Here is a 10,187-nt window from a genome sequence, read left to right as displayed (position 1 = left end):
TACAGTGTGCAAAATATTTGTCCTGCAATTTTTCCATGACTACATAGAAATTAAACCTGTTTTAAATGTTATGTCTAATATCTTCCTGTTGGTGCCACTGCGTACAATATCGGCTCGTGCCATTTATGTTATACCTCAATTACAATGAACAGGTATGCACACTTACTTTGATATTACTCCTTAAGATTATACCTTCTCCTAATTGGAATCCTGATCTTGTCGAACTTTATATCTCCATTCATTGCTTCACCAAAGCTTGCACTTTTGATTTCAATTCAAAGAATTGAATATCCCTTGACTGTATTACAACTTTGACAAAGAATGATGTCAAAATCTGAAAAAGAAAATTTCCCCTTTCAACCTCAAATATCTTGTGCTCAGTCAATCATGTTTCCTGGCTAGAATCCAGGGTTATATAGCAAATCCAGGAAGTTCATTACAAGTACAGTAGTGGAAGGGGCTAGCCCTGTAAATTTCCTTAAGGTTAGCCTTCCTTCACTGTCAACTACACGCTGATTCAAAAGTTCTAACACTCTAACTCAGGACATGATGCAATGCTTCAGAGTTAATACAGAGGCAGACAGTTTTGAAACATTAAAATTGTGATTTAAAAGCTTTTACTTCCATAGCCATTGCCTCTTCCCTTTGTTGCATTTTGCATTTAACCCTGATTAATATTGCTTGCACTCACGCATCTGTTTTAAATCTTTGCAAAGATCTTTAGACTTGACAAGATCAAAGTCTAAACTGAGCTTAAAATCCATGTGTATCCATAGCAGTGAAAGAGCACAGACATTCCACTGTGTATTAAGTATATTGCGCCTGTCCCATGCTGTCAGAGAGCAACTTCTTCACACCAGGATCCACATCTCACTCCCAACCAACAGCCAGCAAATCTTCTGGAAGAGCTAAGACAAAGTGGGGAAAAATATGTATTCCCCTAGTATGCAGGCCCCATACAAAACTACTACCATTAATAATAATATTTTCTTTATTAGAATCTAATCAATTCCTATGAAGCCCATCATATCTAAGGACTCTTGTCTTATTAAGTACTCATTCAAGAGAAAAAGGAATAATGTGAACCCGATTGCTTACATGCACCAACTTGGTAATATTCTCAAATGATTTATCCAGATTCGTGTGATATGACTTTTTTGAGAAGTTTTTTTTGTAAATTATTCAAAAGTAATACCACCACTAAGCAGAAATACCCCACTTGATACTTTCCCTCATTTTGATACAATTCCACTAACAGAAACTAGCTTTCTATACGTTCAGCTAATTATTTAATCTGTTCCCAAGGGTTACTTTGCAACTCCACCTGCTTGAGTTTAACTAATAATCTTGCATGTAGAATTTATTAGGAAGTCTAGTGTAAATTATGTTCCAAAGTTTACCACAATCCAATTGGTATGTTAATTTCACAAAACAGATTATAAGATTAATCAGAAAGGATCTGAATCCATGCTGACTTCCGTTAACCATGCTATTGTTTGGATAATTTACAATTTTACCTCCGATAATCAGTTTAATTGAAATGAAAGTAGGCCTTTTTAGAGAATGCCCAAGTTTCACTGCACAGTATAAGTGACCCACTAGTGACAAGAATGTGCAACTATGTGCTGTATTGTCAAAAAAGGAAATTAATTCCTGGAAACTTCACATGGAAACTAAAAGTCAGATATATGAAAAACAGGTGTGGCAAAAAATATTGAGCCCAGATTGTTATCATTGATATTAAAATAAGTGAGTTCTAAAACAAACCTTCAAAAGCTTCACAACAATCTCGCGTGTAGTGAAGTTGTAAAAGCAAAGATTTGGGCATGATAATCCACGATATTAAAACTGGAAAACAAACTTTCAATCTGAAAAGATCAACATTGATCAGAAAAAATTCTACTACTATACATTCATTTCCATTTCTGAAACATTAATTCCCACTTCTTTCGGAGACAAAATATATAAACTGTTTGTTTTCATGAAATCAGCATTAAATTGGGCTATACAGAATGCTTTACATTCTTCAAAAGACAGATTGTCCTCGGACATTTTTAATTTGATACTCTATGGTACTACTTATGCTTTCATCTAGGAGTTCTCTAATTACAGAAGTCTGCAAAGCCATCAGGTTCTGTTTACGATTACCACATGACATGGATACAAATATCTTGGGAATCACATAATTAATCCAGTATTTTTTGTTTTTACTGTATTATCTCTGTTGTTGAAATTCTTCAGAAATAGTGCTGCCTTTATTAGTGAGATTGACACTAGACTTTGAAGCAGAAAGCTTCGTTAATATTGAAGTGCCCACGACACAGGTTTAAAAGCTACTGTTTTATTGCACCAACCAGCATGATGCGGATTGTGAATTTAGAACAGAGTAGATTGCATTCATTAGATCAATGCCCCAGTTTGATGGAGCCCTTAATCTATGAAAGACATCCTCCACAAAATCAAGGATAGTCCATATCACCAACATGGGAGAACCAAAGGGAAGATACTCATTTAAAATGGGTTACTACATTCCTTTTGTCAAATAATGGAAAAAGTTTATTCCCCATCATATTTAAAAGGCTAAGTTTAAGATTGGGTTTGTTTAGCTTAGTTGGCTGATTTGTGATATAGTAACAACAACAGCATGGGTTCAATTCCTGTGCTGGCTGAGGTTACCATGGAGGACTCGTTCTCAACATCTTACCTTCCCTGAGGCACGGTGATTCTCAGGTTAAACCACTATCAGTTGTCTCTGTCTCTAATGAGAGAGCAGCCCTGTGGTCTGATCGGATGATGACAACTTCACCTTTTGTTATTAAAAGGTTAATACACACCAGTGTGCAATGAAGCAGATTCAAATCTCCAGGCAATATTGGTGAACTATATATCTCAGATCAACCAATCCATGATGAGCTTATAGGAGAAAATGAGGACTGCTGGAGATCAGAGTCAAACAGTGTAGTGCTGGAAAAGCACAGTAGGTCAGACAGCATCTGAGGAGCAGGGGAGTCGACGTTTCAAGCATAAACTCTTCATCAGTAATGTGGGGTGGGGGCCAAGGGGACTGAGAGATAAATGGGTGGGGGATATGGCTGGGGGGAAGGTAGCTAGGAAGGCAATAGGTAGATGAAGGTGGGCAGGTGATGGTGATAGGTTGGCGTGAAGGGTGGAGTGGATAGGTGGAAAGGAAGATGGACAGTAGGATAGTTCAAGAGGGCAGTGTCAACCACTGACTCCCACAGCTACCTGGACTACACCTTCTCTCCACCTCCTGTAAAATGCTATCCCTTACTCCAATTCCTCCACCTCTGCTGCATCTGCTCCCAGGAGGACCAATTCGACTCCAGAATATCCCAGATGACCTCCTACTTCAAGGACCACAATTACTCCTCCCATGTGGTCGACAATGCTCTCCAGCACATCTCCACTTCCTGCACCTCCACCCTTCTAATCGCAACAAGGACAAAACCCCTCAGTCCTCACCTTGCACCTCACCAACCTCTGGAAATATTGCACATCCTCTGTCATTTCTGCCATCAATCAGACCCCACCACCAGAGGCATATTTCTCTCCCCACCCCTTTCAGTACTCTGCAGAGACCATTCCCTCTGCGACTTCCTTGTTAGGTCCACATCCCCCATCAACCCACGCTCCACTCCCAGCGCCTTCCCTTGTTACCGCAAGAAGTGTAAAACCTGTGCCCACACTTCTGCTCTCATCTCCATCCAAGGCTCCAAAGGATCCTTGCACATCTGGCAGAAATTTTCCTGCACTGCCAAGAACCTCAGCTACCGTGCCCATTGCTCTTGATGTGGTTTCCTCTAGACTGGAGAGACAGGATGCCAATTTATGGAACATTTCAGAGAACATCTCTGGGACACACGCACCAAACAACCCCACCTCCCTGTGGCTGGACACTTCAACTCTCCCTCCCACTCTGCCAAGGACATGCAAGTCCTGGGCCGCCTCCATTGCAAACTCCTAACCACTGAAGGAAGAACGCCTCATCTTCCGCCTTGGGATCCTCCAACCACACGACATCAATGTCGATTTCACCACTTTCCTCTCTCCTCCCCCCACCTTATCCCAGATCCATTCCTCCACCTCGGCACCGCCCTATTGAAATGTCCTACCTGTCCATCTTCCTTCCCACCATCTGCTCCATCCTCCTCACTGACCTATCACCATCAGCCTCCCACCTTCATCCTCCTAACGCATTCCTAGTTACCTTTCCCCTAACCCCACACACCTCCTATTTATCTCTCAGCCCCTTTGGCCCCACCCCACATTCCTGATGAAGAGCTTATACTCAAAATGTCAACTCTCCTGCTCCTTACATGCTGCCTGACCAGCTGTGCTTTTCCAGCACCTCACTTTTTGACCATGAGTTTATTTTCAACTCAATGCTTATTCCATCATTACTCATCTGCTATTACCATTTTTTCTCCTTCTCCCTCATATGCTTAAATAGCTTCTCTTTAAATGCATCAATACTATTCATTTCAACATCTCTCTGTGGTAGAATACTCCACATTCTCACCACTCTTTGTGAGATGTTTCTTCCAAATTCTGAATTAGATTTCTTGGTGACCCTGTTATGTTGACAGTCTATAGTTAAGCTCTTTCCCACAAGTGGAAACACTCTATTGAAACTGGTCATAATTTTAAAGCAGTCATCCTCAGCCTCTTTTTATACTTGCTCAAAAGAAAATTGAACATACATTTGAAACTGGCTGTGTTCTCTTAGTAACTATGAAAATCCACAACAGAGACCCACAGTGGAATACTGCTACCAGCAAGCACTCACTGAATCTCCAAACAGAACGATGTCACCAAGGGATCTTCATGTCAACATGCAATTTGAATATGAAGTTTAGATTAGATTCCCTACAGTGTGGAAACAGGCCCTTCGGCCCAACCAGTCCACGCCGACCATCCGAAGAGCAACACACCCAGACCCGTTTCCCCTCTGACTAATGTACCTAACACTACGGGCAATTTAGCATGGCCAATTCACCTGCCCTGCACAGCTTTGGATTGTGTGAGGAAACCGGAGCACCCGGAGGAAACCCATGCAGACACGGGGAGAATGTGCAAACTCCTCACAGACAGCCGCCCAAGGCTGGAATCCAACCTGTGAGCCTGGTGCTGAGAGGCAGCAGTGCTAACCACAGAGCCACCGTGCCATCCCCTCTCTCTTAAAAGTACATAAATCTTGAAAGGTGCTTCATTTCAAAAAGCTTTAAAGATTATTTTACTAGTTGTAGTATCAAAGTTTGTGAGAAGATTTGTAGCTCGGGTGCTCGTTGTTGTGGTTCTGTTCGCCGAGCTGGGAATTTGTGTTGCAGACGTTTCGTCCCCTGTCTAGGTGACATCCTCACTTAGGAGCCTCCTGTGAAGCGCTTCTGTGATCTATCCTCCGGCATTTATAATGATTTGTATCTGCCGCTTCCGGTTGTCAGTTCCAGCTGTCCGCTGCAGTGGCTGGTATATTGCGTCCAGGTCGATGATCTTATTGATATAATCTGTGGATGAGTGCCATGCCTCTAGGAATTCCCTGGCTGTTCTCTGTTTGACTTGTCCTATAATAGTAGTGTTGTCCCAGTCGAACTCATGTTGCTTGTCATCTGAGTGTGTGGCTACTAAGGATAGCTGGTCGTGTCGTTTCGTGGCTAGTTGGTGTTCATGGATGCGGATCGTTAGCTGTCTTCCTGTTTGTCCTATGTAGTGTTTAATGCCATCCTTGCATGGGATTTTGTACACTACGTTAGTTTTGCTCATGCTGGGTATCAGGTCCTTCGTTCTGGTGAGTTGTTTTCTGAGAGTGGCTGTTGGTTTGTGTGCTGTTATGAGTCCCTAATGGTCGCAGTAGTCTGGCTGTCAGTTCAGAAATGCTCTTGATTTATGGTAGTGTGGCTAGTCCTTTGGGTTGCGGCATGTCTTTGTTCCGTTGTCTCTCCCTTAGGCATCTGTTGATGAAATTGCGGGGGTATCTGTTTTTTGGCGAATACATTGTATAGGTGTTCCTCTTCCTCTTTTTGCAGTTCTGGTGTACTGCAGTGTGTTGTGGCCCTTTTGAATAGTGTCTTGATGCAACTTCTTTTGTGTGTGTTGGGGTGGTTGCTTTCATAGTTTAGGATTTGGTCTGTGTGTGTGGCTTTCCTGTATACCTTTGTGGTGAATTCTCCGTTCGGTGTTCTCTGTACAATCACGTCTAGGAATGGGAGTTGGTTGTCCTTTTCTTCCTCTCTAGTGAATCGGATTCCTGTGAGTGTGGCGTTGATGATCCGGTGTGTGTTCTCTATTTCTGTGTTTTTAATGATTGCAAAGGGGTCATCCACATATCTGACCCAGAGTTTGGGTTGAATTTGCGGTAAGACTGTTTGTTCTAATCTTTGCATTACAGCTTCTGCTATGAGTCCAGAGATGGGTGAGCCCATGGGTGTGCCATTGATTTGTTCATATATTTGGTTGTTGAATGTGAAGTATGTTGTGAGGCACAGGTCCAGTAGTTTGAGTATGCAGTCTTTGTTGATAGGTTCAACATCCTGTTGTCTGTTCTGTATGTCCAGCAGGTTGGCTATTGTTTCTCTGGCTAGGATTTTGTCAATAGAGGTGAACAGTGCCGTTACATCAAATGAGACCATGATTTCATAGGAAGAAGAACACCTATACAATGTATTCACCAAAAATGGATACCCGCGCAATTTCATCAACAGAATATCCGCTAATATTCACCAAAAACGGATACCCCTGCAATTTCATTAACAGATGCCTAAGGGAAAGACAACAGAATGAGGACATGCCACAACCCAAAGGACTAGCCACGTTACCATACATCAAGAACATTTCTGAACTGACAGACAGACTACTACGACCACTCGGACTCATAACAGCACACAAACCAACAGCCACACTCAGACAACTCACCAGGGCAAAGGACCCGATACCCAGCATGAGCAAAACCAACATAGTGTACAAAATCCCATGCAAGGACTGCACAAAACACCACATAGGACAAACAGGAAGACAGCTAACGATCCATATCCATAACCACCAACTAGCCACAAAACGACACGACCAGCTATCCTTAGTAGCCACACACGCAGATGACACGCAACATGAGTTTGACTGGAACAACACTACTATTACAGGACAAGCCAAACAGAGAACAGCCAGGGAATTCCTAGAAGCATGGCACTTATCCACAGATTCTATCAACAAACCCATCGACATAGACCCAATATACCGACCACTGCAGCAGACAACTGGAACTGACAACCGGAAGTGGCAGAGACAAACCACTATAAATGCCGGAGGAAACATCACAGAAGCGCTTCAAAGGAGGCTCCCAAGTACTGAGGATGTCACCTAGACAGGGGACAAAACGTCTGCAACACAAATTCCCAGCTCGGCGAACAGAACCACAACAACAGTTTATTTTCCTAACTACAACTCTAGTTGACATTTATGAACACAGGATATGGAAGCAGGAATAATAAGCCTTCTGGTCCCCTCGAACGTGCTCCACTATTCAATAATATCTTGGTTGATCTGAGGGTTGCCTTAACCCCAGTTTCCTCTCAAATCCAACTCAACCTCAAACATATTCAATGACCCAGCCCCGCTTGGTAATTTGGGGTCGAGAATTCCAAAAATAAACACGTTTTTGAGAGCAGAAATTACTCATCGCACTCTTAAACGTGGGGTCCGTATTTTAAAACAGCATCCCCTAATTTAGATAGCCCTCATTATGGGAGATACCCTCAGCATCTACTCTGTCAAGTCCCCTCTGAATCTTTAAGTTTCAATAGGATCACCTTTCATTCGTTCAGACTTCAATGAGTATAGCCCAAGCTGTTTGAACTTTCCTCGTTAGGCAACCGCATGTTGTGGTGTCATCACAGGAGCCAGAATTTTCTGGAAATATAACACCACTGAACAATGCATGCTATTATTCAAATGCACATTAGCTAGCATCCTGTGATAAGGAAGGGATATTGTGTATTGAGTTTGTTAAATTTTTGGTAGGATTTGGACCTTTATCCTGATTAACTTGTGCTTCTAGATTATTAGTCAAATGAAATTACCATCATGCTATCGCATTTCCCCTGACTGTCAATGAACTTCTCTTACACAGAAAGTGAACATATGAAGTTTATGGACTGTCATTCTTTCACATAGTAAATTATTGAAATTTTAAAAACAAAAAGGCTCAAATAACATTTTGAAAGACTATTCTTTCTATGTTCTCTCTTTTAATTTGATTTTTCTTTTTATTTGTACATGGGACGTGGCATTGCTTATCATCCATCTCCAAATGCCTTTGAACTGACAGGTGTACTAGGCCATTTCAGGGGAACAGTTAAGAGTCAATCATTTGCTGTGGTTCTGGAGGCTACATCTAGGAAGGATGATACATGTGTTTCACGAATGGATGTCAGAAAACAGGATTTTTTTTTATTTTGCAACAATGTTTACATGCTCATCATTCAATAGCTTTTTACTCCAGAACTTAACTGATTTCAAATTTCACCAATCTGCTATAGTGAGATTCAAATCCATGTTCCAAAAACATTAGACTCTTCTTCTGGATTACTGTTTCATTTATCTTTCCCTCTATTTATTTGTCATTCTGAAGTGAGTTGACATTGAATTTGCCCACTCCCGTTCATCCTCCTTTTCTATCTTTACTCTGTTTGCTTCACTATTTTGAAAGCTCATTGATAAATGAGGTCTTGTTTGCCAGGAAGTTTACCATGATCCCCAAGTATTCAGTTGCCACCCTACTGTGCTATTCTCAGCTTGCACTTCCAGAAACTTACAAACAAAATCAAATTGAAAGCAGCAGGTAAAAGTCTAATTTACTAGACGAGTTGCAAGATGCTCCCCTCCAGTGGATTTTGGTTCGTTGAACGTTTGTGTATGTGAGTGACATCAACGATATCGGCTCAATTTTAATGTCCACAGTGCAGTGAAGGAGACAGAACCGAAACAGAATGGTCCACTTGCTCCCACTGTCTCAGCTTATTGCATCAAGCTATCTAAATTCCATCCAGTGGGAAGGTGACCAATTAGCAGCGTGTTGTGAGACCTTGTGCCCAATTGGGACACTAAGCTGGGATATCATGCAGCAGAGGAGTCATGCCGTGAGCAGAAAACCAGTTATATCTTCAAATTTGAAGGCCACTGCTCCCTGAATTTCTTTATTTCTTCTGAAAGCCTCAAAAACGTCAATGGACTGAAATATCATGCAGATGCCACCCCCTTCCCTAGCGTAATCTGCTATGCAGCGGAGATCCCAGCAATAGGTATTTTCCTCTGCCTGCATGCTGCCTCATTATACGTTTTACAAAACAATCTTAAATCTATTCCTGTTAAATGCCCAAGCAATGCAACGAGAAATAAAATGAATCACTTTTACTCAATTTAACAAGTTTAAAAAATTGGTAATTTCAGGTTTCCAATATTCTGCCCACTCACCTTCTGACATTTTTGAAACTAGCCACATGACACTATTATGGTGAGATGTGGAGCTCTGGGGGCCATTTGTAACTAGAAGACCCAGCCTTATCTTTCCTACAAGTGGATCATGTTTTCTCAGGAGTGGCTATTACAATAAGTAATAGTTCAATATCACCCGGAGCCATTTAGGCAAAGAACAATTATGTCAGGTTCTCCTTCTACAGTCCAACACATCGACACAAGATTGCTTGCAATGCAATGTGGCTTGTAGAATCTCCTTCAGACCAGCTTTTGCTATTAAAGTAGTTCCTGATTTAGAAATCCATCTATGGCTAATATGAAGATAAACAACAAACATGTACACAGGGAAGCTACTGATATACAATGTGTGATGGTGAGGTTGGTGTCCTAATTTTCTCTCACAACAACCACTTGCATTACTGCTTACTTTACTAAAGTCAATCTGAATTATTTAAGATAGCTGAAGTGATATGCTCTTCTGACACAGAAATAGTTGTGTTTTATAAAACAGGTTCATAACAGCTATGAATTATAGTTTCAAGATGATCCAATGATACAGCAATAAAGATGGATGATGTTCGATATGTAGTATACAGCACCAGAGAATTAGTACCATTATAAGAGTGGAGTTTACTCTGGTGGAAAAATTCAAGAAAATATCAGCAGTCTCCTCATGGGTAAAAACTTCAGAGGTCTGAATT

Source organism: Chiloscyllium punctatum, chromosome 39 (assembly GCF_047496795.1).
Source record: "Chiloscyllium punctatum isolate Juve2018m chromosome 39, sChiPun1.3, whole genome shotgun sequence".
NCBI classification, from domain to species: domain Eukaryota; kingdom Metazoa; phylum Chordata; class Chondrichthyes; order Orectolobiformes; family Hemiscylliidae; genus Chiloscyllium; species Chiloscyllium punctatum.
This window is presented reverse-complemented; position numbering follows the sequence as displayed.